This window comes from Leptonychotes weddellii, chromosome X (genome assembly GCF_054177405.1).
Source record: "Leptonychotes weddellii isolate Sample4059 chromosome X, ASM5417740v2, whole genome shotgun sequence".
NCBI lineage: Eukaryota > Metazoa > Chordata > Mammalia > Carnivora > Phocidae > Leptonychotes > Leptonychotes weddellii.
The window spans coordinates 90,489,000-90,503,378 of NC_138385.1; the positions used below are offsets into that span (position 1 = coordinate 90,489,000).

The 14,379-nt window shown below is 41.4% G+C and overlaps 1 protein-coding gene across 1 annotated transcript in view; it reads right to left on the minus strand.

Annotated features, from left to right (window-relative positions):
* Positions 1-14,379, minus strand: part of PHEX (phosphate regulating endopeptidase X-linked) — a 205,375-nt gene that overhangs the window by 109,562 nt on the left and 81,434 nt on the right. The window lies entirely within an intron of this gene.

Sequence of the window (14,379 nt, forward strand, 5' to 3'; positions counted from 1 at the left end):
GTACAAACCCCCCAAAATCCCATTCTCTCACAGAGATGCTTTGATTTTCTTGATAGGACACTCAAGAAAGAATAAATACTAGGTTTGGCACCAGAATTAAAATTTTCACTTAAGATTAGGGGCTTGTAAATCCATTTTTAGCATTAATTCTCGAAGGAAAATTTTGAGGTTTCCTTGGTTCTATAATGAATTGTCGGCACAAAGCTCAAAATAATTTTTTTTTCTGTTTAATAAGTTTTCAGCTATGTTTTCAGTTCAATAACAGTTGTAAGGGAACCAGAACTGTAAATCAGTGGGCTGGGTTCCATCGTATGTAAATAAGAACAAACAGCAGATGGAAGGGGGTGGGGGGAACTTCACAGCTATTTTCTCCCAACTTAGTAAAAACATTAAGGAAAATCTCAACTTGGGATTGGGGCATGACTGACAACACACATTGACAGAAGAGTTGTGGTTCTTTAAAATCATAAAGTCAGTGGTTCTCAAGCCTGTCGACACACTGAGATCTCTGAGGGGAGCTTTCAACAATCCTGAGGGCGGCAAGTCAGGACGCTAACGTCACGGCTCCAGGGTGCAGCCCGGGCTGGGAGTTCCAAAAGCCCCCCAGGTGAGCCTAATGCGCAGCCAGGGTGGAACCACACCCGTGGGGGTGGGGGGGGCACTTATTTTACAGCTAAAGAAACTAAGAGTCGAGAGAGTCCATGATCTGTTCCAGCTCTTGCAGCTAGGGAGGATCAGAGCCAAGACGCAACCACAGAGCTAAATGACAGTTGTGAGCTCAGAACTTCCAAGATCAACAGAAGTGTGCCTCATACATGAGAGGCAAATGCCAGGGAAGTAAAAGGGAACCAGCTGAGAGATGTAGAAGTCACAATTTCAAACAGAAAGCCCACGCAAGGAGAATGTTAAAATGACAAGGAAATCTCCAGCGACTAGAATTTCTGCCTGTTCAGGCACCAGCACCCTTAAGTCTTTATGACCTCATCACGTGGCAACACCCATCAGCCTGCCCATGACCTTCACCTAAAAGCTGAAACAGTATCTTCCCAAGTTAACTAAGGAGGGGGCAATCAGGGTGGGAAAAAGTGGGTAAATTAATTTGAGAGAGACTGAGTGACCAAATCAATGGAAGCAGGTGATTAGCTTTGTGTGGGGAGGTGAGCAAAGGACGGCAAATCAGATTACTTCCCAGGCTTTGGGCATGGGCAACTAGGTGAACGCTACTGCCGTTTTCTAAGACCGGAAATGCTGGAAGAGAAAGAGGGCTGGGGACAAAAGCCTCACCTCCATGCGATGAGGGAGGCATGGGAAGTGGAGACAGCAAGTCTGGACAACCCGGTCAAGGAGTCTGTCTGCTATCAGAGAGCAAGAACCCCTGTCCCCTGCGAGGGTCCTTCTAGCTGGACTAAGAATCAAATTGACATAAGACAGGTTAATAGGAGAAAAACAAATTTAAGAGAGTATGTAAGGGGAATCCCCATAGATGTGGACATTCCAAAGACAGGCAAGATGAGGTACACACATCATTCTGAACTAAAGACAAAGGGGCAGGGGGTCTGGGACTTTGGAGGAAAGGAATGCATTTCACGGGGCAGTAAGAAGAGCAGGTGTTTGGTAATTAGATGTTTGTCGTGCCATACACATGGGCCATTCAAATAAAATTTATCTCTGCTAATAACCCTCACTCCGGGAAAGACTCCCAAGTTAGATTCTTCTCTGCTGTTAAGGGAAGGGCAAAAGTTTCCCTCGAGCCCATAGGGTCTCAAGTGCCTTCAGCTCAGAATAATCTCCATGCCAAAGCCACCCAGCTTGGGGCAGCCTGCCCTTGGCTTCTACACTGTGAAAGACAAAGCAAAGATAAGGCAGAGGGAGATGTAGGGTTAAGAGAGGAGACCAAGGGTTTGGGGTTTGTTGTTGTTCCTGCTGCTTCTGTTGCTGTGGTGGTTGACCATGTGAGAGATCTAACTGTGTTTAGTATCACTGGAAACTCAACAATAAGAAAACAACCAAAGTGATTTTAAAATGGGCCAAAGATGTAAGTCAATCAGAGAAAGACAATTATCATATGATTTCACTCATATGTGGAATATAAGAAACGGTGCCAAAGATCATAAGGGAAGGGAGGGAAAATGGAATGGGAAGAAATCAGAGAGGGAGACAAACCATGAGAGACTCTTAATCATGGGCAACAAACTGAGGGCTGTGGAAGGGGAGGTAGGTGGGGGGATGGGGTAACCGGGTGATAGGCACTGAAGAGGGCACATGATGTGATGAGCACTGGGTGTTATACGCAACTGATGAACTGTTGAATGCTACAATGAAACTAACAATGTACTATGTGGACTAATTGAATTTAAATTAAAAAATAAAATGAGCCAGACATTAACAATCACCTCCCTAAGAAGACATACACATGACAAGCACATGAAAAGGTGCTTCCCATGATAGGTCACCAGAAAAACGCAAACTGAAACAATGAGCTACCACTACCCACCTATTAGAATGGCCCAAACCCACAACACTAACACCACAAATGAGGCTGTGCAGCAACAGGAACTCTCAGTCACAGGTGGTGGGAAAGCAAAATAGCAGAGCCCCTTTGGAAAGCAGTTTGGCAGTTTCTTACAAAACTAAACATAATCTTACCACAGGATCCAGCAACCGTGCTCTTTGGTATTTACCCTAAATAAAGGAACTTATACCAACACAAAAACCGGCATAAGGATGTTTATAGAAACTTTGTTCATAATTGCCACATCTTGGAAGACCCGAAGATGTATTTCAGTAGGTGAGTGGATAAACAAACTGGTACTTCTAGACAATGGACTATTAGTCGGCCCTGAAAAGAAATGAGCTAGCAAGCCATGAGAAGACATGAAGGAGCCTTAAGTACCTATCACTACATGAAAAAAGCTAATCTGAAAAGGCTACATACTGTATGTTTCCAACAATAGGACATTGTGAAAAAAGGCAAAAACTATGGAGACAGTAAAAAGATCAGGGGTTGCCAGGGGTGTAGGGAGAGCAATGACCAGGTAGAGTACAAAAGATTTTTAAGACAGTGAAACTACTCTGTATGACAGCATAATGATGGATACAGGTCACTGTGTGTGTGTGTGTGTGCGCGTCTGTCTTCCCAAACCCACAGAACGTGTAACACCAAGAGTGAACCTTAAGGTAAACCATGGACTTTGAGTGATATGTGTCAATGTATGTTTGTCATCTGTTAAAAAAAAAGTCCCATTCTGGAGAGCAATGTTGATAATGGGGGAGATTCTGTATGTGTGGGGTCGGGGTGGGGGGTTTATGAGAAATGTCTGTATTTTCCCCTCAGTTTTGCTATAATCATAAAACTGCTGTAAAATAATTCTTTTTAAAAAAAAAAAAAATACTGAAAAAGGATTCAGTGAAGAGGAAGAGGCTGAAAATACAGGAGCTGAGACCTGAGAGGGCAAAGGGGGACAGGATCCAGAGAATATATGGAAGGATTCACCTTAGACATGAGGTAGGATTATGAGAGAAGGGTAAAATGGTGGACAGGAATGCAGAAGAATCTTTAGATTAGATGATGGAAGGCTGAGAGTCTTCATGCAATGGTGTCTTTTCTCTATGAAATAAGAGCAAGATCTTCTACTAAAAGGAGGTTTCTCTAAAAAAATTCAATTTCTTCACATTCAGCTGTGTGCATCCTGGCAGCAGGAACATATTTGTAGGAAGAGAGGTATTTACAGAGGAGAACAAAGAGGGCAATGAAAGATTTGCTCTCAGTACCCTAGCCAACATGTGGTGATAACCGAAAGCACCTAAAGAATACATAAAAAGCTGAACGTGTCCAAGGAAAATACTTGGAGTAAGGAGTATAAAAATTAATCTGCTTTCACTATGGTTTAAAATAAATGACTTAATCAAAAGGAACAAAATAAGCACTACCCAAGCCAAAGAGATTTTTGGCAAATACGTATTTTGGAATTTTTGGACTTCTACAGAGAATCTTAAGATCATTTTGCCCCTATTCGCTTCGGAGCACTTTTAGGAAGTATGTAACTATTATTAAACTGAGGCTAGCGTGCCTGGGTGGCTCAGTCCATTAAGTGTCTGACTCTTGATTTCAGGTCAGGTCATGATCTCGGGGTCCTGAGATCAAGCCCTGCATCAGGCTCCAAGTTCAGTGGGGAGTCTGCTTAAGATTCTCTCTCCCTCTGTTCCTCCCCCTACCTCTCTCCCTCCCTAAAAAACAAATAAAAAATAAAATGAGGCTGAGTGCTTCCAGATACTGCTCTCTAATAAGCACCTTGGTTTTGTAGGTCCCTCCCTTGCCATCCGTGGGCATTACAATGGCTCTCGAAGTCACTAACATTTTAAACATTTTGCATGGATGCTTAAAGCTCTCAGTCTCTACCCTGTTGACTGGCATCTCAAATGGAAATCTCTTAAGATGTATAGGGGCCAAAGACAGGCTGCCCCAAAATGTACCACTTTAGCATATTGATTATTTTAAATAAAAGTTACAATGGGGCACGTGGGTGGCTCAGTCGGTTAAGCGTTTGCCTTCAGCTCAGGTGCTGATCCCAGGGTCCTGGGATCAAGTCTGGCATCGGGCTCCCTGCTCAGCAGGGACTCTGATTTTCCCTCTCCCTCTGCCCCTCTCCCCCTGCTTATGCACGCTCTCTCTCTGTCAAATATATAAATAGAATCTTAAAAAAAAAAAAGTTACAAAAGAGCCTCCTCCATCCTCCTGAAAGCAGGAAATAAATCTCCCATGTGAAAGGTGTCACCCCTGTCCCAGGAGGTAAAGAGACATCCTTATCACCAGAGATGCGACATTTAGAGTCAAGAAGGCTGTATCAACAACCCTTGTTACTTTTTACTAACTTACTACCCCAGCCCAAATTCTGTCTAGAATTTCTTACTATTGAAGCTCCCAAAGTTAAGTCTCCCTTGTCCTGTCAATTCCTCACAGATCTATTGTTTCCTTGTCTAAAAAGTACGAAAACTCACTGCTCATTTCTTTACGTTTCAATTTCCTTAGAGGGCCTCGGTGCACATGTAATAAAACTTGGGTTTGTTCTCCTGTTAATCTGACTCATTTAAATTTCATTCTTAGCCCAGCTAGAAGACCTTGAAGGACAGAGAAAGAAAATTTCCTTCCTTTCAAGGGCAAAAAGATTTCTGCCTATTGCCAAGATGCAGAATGACAAATAACTGACTGTTGACTCAGGCAGCTTCCTTCTTCAGCTTCCTTTCCTTCTCTTCCCTTTCCCCTCCCCCTCCCCTCACCACCTCTGTCTTTTCTAAAACCCTATCTTGGTAACTCAGTCTCTCCATGGCCCTCTCAGATGTCAAAACCCAAGCCATCACTTCCCTCTTTGCTTTCCTGTGAGCCTCAGTTGGCCTTGGCCCTAGTCCTCTCAGGTGCCCCCCCCACCGCATCCCCCACCCACCCACTCCCCCCGGCCCCGCCCCTTTACAGATTTACTGTGTAACATTTTCTGTGATACAGTGCTGAGCCACCCCAGCAAAGTTCTAGAACAAGTGAAATCTTTTATGGTGATTAATGTCATTGGTTGTCATGTCAATGCAAATAAAAGAAATAATGAACTTAGCATGTTGGAACTAGGAAATCACTGAACACTTGTGATTTTTTTCTTTAGACTTCTCTACAGCATCACATTATAACATCACCTTCAGTTAAGCCATGTTCCCTGAGGCATAAAAGCCTGCTAGAGTTTCAAAATAAGAAAAGAGAAAGAGTATTTCCTCACCAAACCTTGACCTAATGACCCCACTGGCCAACATGTAGCATTAACAGAAATCACTTAAGGTGGAAATCCTAAATTGAAGTTTTCCATAGAAAATATTTTTTTAGACACAAAAATAAAAACATACCAAAATTAAGTCAACTGTTTTTATGGTAAAATATGCCGCATTGAGATTAAGGGCCCTCTAGGCAAAGCAGCATTTTCCTAAGCATCTATTTATTTCAGATCTCAGGGATCCACACTGAAAATACAGTTCATTTGGGGCACCTGTGTGGCTCAGTCGGTTAAGCATCCAACTCATGATTTCGGCTCAGGTCATGATCTCAAGGTCGTGAGACTGAGCCCTGCATCGGGTTCTGCATTCAGCAGGGAGTCTACTTGGGATTCTCTCCCTCTGCCCCTCCCTCAGTGCTCATGCACGTGTACACTCTCTCTCTCTCTAAAATAAACAAAATCTTTTAAAAAAAATAAGAAAATATAGTTCATTCAGTTGATGTATGGGCAGTTGTTAGTTTTTTTCCTCAACCAGTACTATTTTTTTTTTTTTTTTGTGAGAGAGAGAATGAGAGACAGCATGAGAGGGAGGAGGGTCAGAGGGAGAAGCAGACTCCCCGCTGAGCAGGGAGCCTGATGTGGGACTCGATCCCGGGACTCCAGAATCATGACCTGAGCCGAAGGCAGTCGCTTAACCAACTGAGCCACCCAGGCGCCCCAACCAGTGCTATTTAAAAGTGGTTCCACTTTTCAATCTTTGCACTGCAGGATTTTGCCCATAGTCGTAGTTTCCTTCAAAGCTGTGTCTCTAGCAATAAAAAAAAAAAAAATCCTACATGGCCAACACAGATCCTTCCTCATACCCATGAATCCCCCAAATTTAAGCCCATACTATTAGGCTTATGATCAGAACAATAAAGGTGTGTGTGTTTAATTGCCGTTTACATATATTTGGTCTCCACAACAAAATCTGGAAGCTTTGAAAATAGCAATCACAATTTAGATCAAATGAGATGATGGATATGTAAACACAGGGATCACTGGCAAACCAACCCAAGTGAGCCAATTTAGCATAAACATTATTTTGAGCCAAAAACAATCAACATCCAGCAGATTCAGGAAAAGCTCTTTACCTCCCATTCAACTGCCTGCTTATACCAAGACGACAGCTATTCACAGAGATGCCTCTTTCCTAAGAAACTTAACTGCATAATAAGGCAACCTATGTCTTCCAAACATCTTTTCTACCTTTGTGCTAATAGTCTCTGTCCCCTTCATGTCCTCAGACTCTTCCCTTCTCCTGAGCTCAGATAAGCCTCCTGGTACCTCAATGTCTTCGGAATTTCATGGCTGTGTGGATTCCCCATTCATACAAAACTAAACTTGATTTCCTCCTGTTAATCTCTCTCATGTCAAGTGGATTCTTAGTCCAGCTAGAAGGGCCATGAAGGGCAAAGAAAATTCTTCCTCCCCAATGGTGGTGTAGTCAGCAAGACAATGACTCGCTAGACACCGCTCACACCAGACACAGCTACAGCAGAGAGATCCTTGGGACATCAGACAAACAGTTAGCAGAAGGCAAGGTTTCTTACCATGTCAGTCTCCCAGAATTTCTCCTTGTGGAGTCTGATGGAGCAAGAGTGGGAGAAGCCTCCTTCTCTCTTTACAAATTTAGATTAACAGGAGAAAATACTTGTGGAACTCTTTCCTTGGGCTTAGCAACTCATTAGTTAAATCTGGTAGAGTACTCTGGTTTCTGATCCATTTCCTCCCATACAGTCTTTGTTTTCCTTTGTGTCTTTTATGTCATTTATCACACAAACTTTGCTGTGGGTTAATGTGCACATGAGGCAAAGGCTGTTGCTAAGGGACATCTTGGAAGACAAGGCCATAACACTGGTGGGCACAGGTGGAGCACTTAAAAGCTGTCAGAGCGCTCTCCACCTAACTCAAAGTCTCCTGTATTGGGAGAAGTTGGTCACAGAATGGGTTAGATTGACACGAGGTCACCTGCCAACCTCAAGAAAACTTCTGTGCAACAGGGTACACTGTAAAACGACACGCAATCCCCAACCCGCAGCACATCCCTCCTAGGTATTAGTGTGGCTCCAAGAGACCCAAGGCTCAGCCTGAGCTATAATGTGCGTTTAAGACAAATCTTGCTGTGGATTATGATTTTTTCCTTTTGTCATATTCTGTGTCTTAAGAGCTTGGTTTTGTGACCAGTGAGAATGTTCTCTTTGGTCTTCACCATTCAGAGGGTGCACTTACCAGGGTGCACCTTGGTGACCAAATAGAACAGGAATCTGAGTCTCTCTCTCTCTCTCCAGCTGTGCCCGCTCTCAGGGAAGTTTGTCATGAGAGGTCCTGGCTTTGCCGTTTCAATCTTCGTTGCTTGTCAGTGCGGGAAAGTCCCATTCCAGAAGCACCCGCCCCGTGTCACAGATGAGCAGGTCTGTAACTGGGGGCATCTCACAATTTTGTGAGGACCAGAGACACAGTTTTCCCTACACCATCCTTACTGCCTATGCAAGGCACACTTTTGCTTTCTTAGACTAATTTTGGGAGTAAACTTTTGGATCATGGGGACTGCCCTCTTTGGATGCCTCTTAAGTCTTCATTAAGCCATTGAAAGGATTATTGTGGTTTGAGTCGCTATTCACAGATCCTACTGGCCAGTGGCCAGATGATGGAGCCTCTAAATTGGCCGTATTTAATAGAAAAATATACTTTATAGAAAGGTCTCAATTCTCTTATTAGTAAAATGGCTAGCCTTAAGGGACTCCCTGAAAAGATGAAAGAACAGAAATCAGGCTTAAGATTTAAAAATAAATGTCCACATCCAACCTAAGTTCCCCTTCTTAAAATCTAGCCTCATCTGCCCATTGTAACTTCCCCTTCCCTACAAGATTTACAGGGAGCACTCCAGCCTGACCTCTAGGTTCAAAGTATACAGGTCGCTGGTGTAAAAGCTAAAAGCCAGGAAATGAACTTAACGACAGCACGTGAGCCTGGCAGCAAGGCTGGCTTTGCTCCTGCCTCCCAGGGCTCTGTCATCAGGCTCTGCCAGCCTCAGGCATTCGTCCACGATGTCCTTTGGAGGTGTATCCTAGACGCCACCCCACCTCCCAAAGGATTCATGTCCCTGGACAGCAGCAGAGCTTTTCAATTATAAAGTCCTTTTACCTCTGTTTTCAGAAGACCCTACCAAATTTAGAAAGGAATTAGAAAGATTAACGACTATTCACAACCCTTCACAGAGGAAGCAAGACCAAACTTTAACCTACCCCTCCTACAAATGATTTGCGTGCGAAAGGCCAATATTCATGGGCCAAGGCTGAACTGTGTACCAGGGAAAATAGGCTTTTGCTAAAAGGCTTTATACAGGGCACCTGGGTGGCTCAGTCCTTAAGCCGTGGCCTTCAGCTCAGGTCATGATCCCAGAGTCCTGAGATCGAACCCGCATCGGGTTCCCTGCTCAGCGGGAAGCCTGCTTCTCCCTCTCCCACTCCCCCTGCTTGTGTTCCCTCTCTCACTGTGTCTGTCTCTGTCAAATAAAATCTTTTGAAATAAATAAATAAATAAATAAGCTTTATACAGACTTGACAAAGGCCTAAATCTGATTCCCATTTTTTTAAAGATTTAAAATTTTTTTAAAGATTTAAAGATTTATTTGAGAGAGAACGGGAGCATGGTGGGGGCAGGAGAGGGAAAGAATCCTCAAGCAGACTCCCCGCTGAGCGCAGAGCCCAACACAGGGCTCGATCCCACAACCCTGAGATCATGACCTGAGCCAAAACCAAGAGTTAGAAGCTTAACCAAATGAGCCACCCAGGTGTCCCTCTTGATTTCCATTTTAGTTAAAAATTTCCTTAATATAAAAAAGCAAATTTAGTTTTAAAAAATGGGCCAGTCCCTTGATTTTCAGGCTGTGATCCAATTCTTTGGAGGATCAGAAACAACTGTGTTTTACAAACCTCTAAAAACCAGAAATGCAACTCTAGAAACAAGTCAAAGCACCCAGCTTTACCACTCCCAAAAACTCCCCTATTCTTCTCAAAATATTTGTAGATATTATAAAAGATCAGGATATTGGAACAAAATTGTCCTTTCCTTTTTTTTTAAAGGGCAAATTTTAAATAGCAGTTACTCTGAAAACTAGAGAAAAAATTTTGCATTCTTTCTTTGTCCCTTGAAATTATAAAACTTACCATGTCTTTGAAATGTAAACACAGCCCATAATCACCTGAGACTAAAGAAAAAAACAGGTTAAGATGTCTTTTTTTTTTTTTTTTTTAATACAAAATGCTCAAAGGATTTTTGTGGCCGGACTCCAGCACCCCTGATAACCAGCAGACATGCTCCAAATCTCCACCTTGGAGAAAACTTGGATACTTTCTGTGTACCTTTATGATGTAAATTACACCTCCATCATCTCTGCATGTAAGAGCCATTCCTCGAAATACAAATTTTAGGAAGAGTTTTTCATCAGAAAAAAAGAGAGGGAGATATTTGGAAATTCTCTCTGATGAGGGAGCAGAAGGCTAGCTGAAGACAAAGCACAAGCTGACACCCTGCAACCTCTTCCCCACCCCCTGCCACTCTCGGGTGGGACTCCTGTGACTTTCTTCCAGGGATCTCCCAACTATCTTAATGTTAATACCTTGCCAGAGGGGAAAACAACCTCAACTTGACCAGGGCAAGGCCTCCATTATCTTGTAGGTCCTCTTTAGCATATGAAAGTTCTTTTGAAACCTCCCTTTTCCTTACTTCCCCCAAAATCCCAGTATATAATCAGCCACTCCTCAAGACCCCAGTGCGGCAGCTCTGTCTGCCCACGGGTCCTGTCCCTGTACTTTAATAAAACCACCATTTTGCACCAAAGACGTCTCAAGAATTCTTGGTCGGGCGCCTGGGTGGCTCAGATGGTTAAGCGTCTGCCTTTGGCTCAGGTCATGATCCCAGAGTCCTGGAATCGAGTCCTGCATCGGGCTCCCTGCTCAGCGGGGAGCCTGCTTCTCCCTCTGCCTCTCTCTCTCTCTCTTTCTGTCTCTTATGAATAAATAAATAAAATCTTAAAAAAAAGAATTCTTTCTTGGTCCTTGGCTCCAGACCTCACCCCACCAAACCTCACCTATATTCCAAAACCACATCATTTCCACAAGTATCAGTAAAAACAAAAGCTGGAAAATTTTTTTGTCTCTTTGTTGTATGTGTCTCCACATACGCTGTTAATGTAAGATATTATCTCTACCTCTGGATGAGTTTGCTGAAATTAACTTGTAAAAGAACTCTACGTAGTTGGTTTGAAGGCAAGCGCTTATAAGGTTGGGCATCTAACACTCAGAAAGATAGAAACTAACCCAAATGTTTTTCAAGTTCATGTGATCGGGGGGGAAAATATTCAGTATTAAAGCTTATTTAAGATTGCTGGTTTAATTAAATGGACATATCTTCAGAGTTACCAGCATAAAATATAAAACTTATCCTGCCTATGTTTACTAAAAGTTTAACAAATTCATGTTTTCTCATTTACATTTACCAGGAAAAAAAATTAAAATAATGGCTGACTTTGTCTAATGCCTCATGAAGTTTGTTGGGTAATCTAAACAGAAGTGTTAAGAACAAGTAAATTAAACTGATGTAAATAAGACAAAAAGGGTTGTAGGTATATTTTTAAATAGCTTCCAAAAGCTACCAAAAGCTTTGGTAACCTGAAACTTCAAAGTTTTGGTAAGTTAAATGATAAGTTAAATTCATTTAACATCTAGATCATTTTCAAGTAAGATAAAATAATGAAGCCTTAAGTACTAAACCTAGGTTTACCTAACTTTTGTCTTATGACAGAGAAACTAAAGATAAATTTGGGTCTGTTAGTAAACATGTTTTGTGCCTTACTGAAAGACTGTACTATAAAGAAGTGCATGTTTCTAGAAATTATAAAATTTATTCATAAATTTGTCAATCTAAAGACTACTGGTATAACAAACAGTTCACAATTGCTTACTACTTAGTTTTCACTAGAAATTAAGGTTTCTAAGAATTTCTAGGAATTCTAATAAACATAATTATAACTACTGGAGATAATAAAGGGGACAACCCTGTATGCGAGCAAAATAAGATGTGTGTTTTTGGTAAGAAGTAGTATAAGGAATAGAAATACATTTTTGTTGAGGGGGGAAAAAAAAATTTGTCCTAAAGTGAGGCTGGTTATTTAAAGAGGGAAAGTAGGGCAAAATCTGAATGCAAAGAAGAAAGTTGTAAAAAGTTTATGGAAAAAAAAATTTGGAAAGAAATTTTATGTGTGGTTGGTACTGGCTAAGATTAGGATAAATTTAAGTAAGTAAATGGGTTTTAATATCAAAAATAAACTGGTGCAAAATTAAAATTTTGTCCTTGTTAAAAGGACAAAGTTTTCCTGAACTACTGGTCTGCTCTTTAATAAGAAACTGTAAACCAAACTTTTTCTTTGCCTTTAACGTTGTCTGCCTAGGGGCGCCCGGGTGGCTCAGTTGGTTGAGCAACTGCCTGGCTCGGGTCATGATCCTGGAGTTCTGGGATCGAATCCCACATTTCAGCGGGGAGTCTGCTTCTCCCTCTGACCTTCTCCCCTCTCATGCTCTCTCTCTCAAATAAATAAGTAAAATCTTTAAAAAATAAATAAAGTCATCTGCCTAGAGAACTAGGATTATGTGTTTTGTCAAAATAATTTCCTATGCCTATCAAGCCTTTGATTACTTAAGAAAACTGAGTCTTAATGTATAAAGAGCTAAATTTTGCCCACAACTACGTAACAGTCTGCATTTGCCTTTGAAATCTTTTTATTGTCACTTTGGTTAAATGGATAATTATATATTGTTTCATAATAATCTGTGATCCTATTTAATCAAATGCACAAACATTTTAATTTTTTTTTTTTTAGGATTTTATTTATTTATTTGAGAGAGAGAATGAGAGACAGAGAGTATGAGAGGGAGGAAGGTCAGAGGGAGAAGCAGACTCCCCGCCAAGCAGGGAGCCCGATGTGGGACTCGATCCCGGGACTCCAGGATCACGACCCGAGCCGAAGGCAGTCGCTTAACCAACTGAGCCACCCAGGCGCCCCCATTTTAGTATTTTTTGACAGCTTTCCAAAGTCAAATTCTAAAACAAAGTCTTTTGGCCACAATCTGAGGTGTTACAAAGAGCCCAAAGAACATTTCAAAGATTTTGTGAGACATTAAACTAATTAGGCTTATTTGGTATGTTAAATTACATGAGAAGCATTGTCAAATAAGTGGTACTAAACGCTCTTAGATTTTATTTGTGCAGATGTGTTATTAAGAGAAGTGTTCTAAAAATGGTATGAAACTCCTGGAAATCTGATGTCCTGATATGTTATTATCTTAAAGTGTTGCGTGTCACAGACATAACCAAATTTCCTTATCAATTGCATTGTAATGAACTCTAATCAGATCTCTGACCATGGATATTTTTCTATCTTATTATTTAGTTACTGATTTACTCTGATGTTGTTACAAATGTGCTTCACCTTCACTGAGACTCATAAAAAGAAGTCTGAGGACAAGTTTCTGATAAGCTTAAGATCACAAAACTTAACTATGTAAGAATTTCCAGAACTGATGGAAAAACTGGATTTAAGCAGAACAGTAATTAATAACATGGCACTGAATGAGCTGAGGCGGGTAACTAATTTTTATGACTTTGTTTAAAACATTGCTGACTTTTCGTGGGGAAGCTGGTGCTAAATCGTTGCTAGACGACCTGCTTCTGGGTTGGGGTTTTGCACGTCACAGAGCAGCCCCCCTTGCTGCGATCTGTGTCAGCCGTCGACACAAGGGTTTGTAAAAAACAAATAAATAAAAACAATAATTTATTTTAAAAAAGTAAAAAAAAAATAAAACATTGCTGACTTTTTAAAAAAATGCTTTGTTTTCCCAGATTTGAGGAAACTTTTCTCTTAAGCTAACTGACTTACAGCAGTTTGATAAAATACACCTTTGTCAACAAAATGAAACATTTACCTTTTTCTCCCTACCTAATCCCTCCAGAATTCAGAAGCTCAGGGAGTATTCCTATATTTTCATGGCAACATATTTGCATAAGGTAAGAATCCGTTCTCCTTATGACATGACATAATTGGAAACATTGGTTATATTACCCGGGCTTTGACTAGAGTGTCATATTTGAGAGAGACATGCATAGACTCAGATATGACCAGACAGCTTTAAGGAACTAAGGTTGACTTTATTGAATCAATAAAGCTCCTCGGGAAATGTCCGCCTAATACCTAGCTTACTAGGTGAATAAAGAAGGTCACTTCCTGGCAGGTACAAAAACCTCGAGATATTTGGGGGACCTCAAGAAGAGAGGAATTAACCTAAATCTATAGGCATTGCAGGCGAAGTCTGATGGCAAGTATTTGGCTTGGCTTCTGGTCTCAAAAGGCTGTTAAAAGTTCAACATAGAGATTCCTTATAAAAAGTTCCAGCAAAGCAGGTTAAAAAAAAAAAAAAAAAAAAAAAGCCTTGGCCGTCCCCTGGTGTCTGAGTAATTCCAGATTCCCACAAAATATGGACTCATTTTCCACTCCAGCTGCATTGGCCAAGCAGCTGCCAAGAACAAA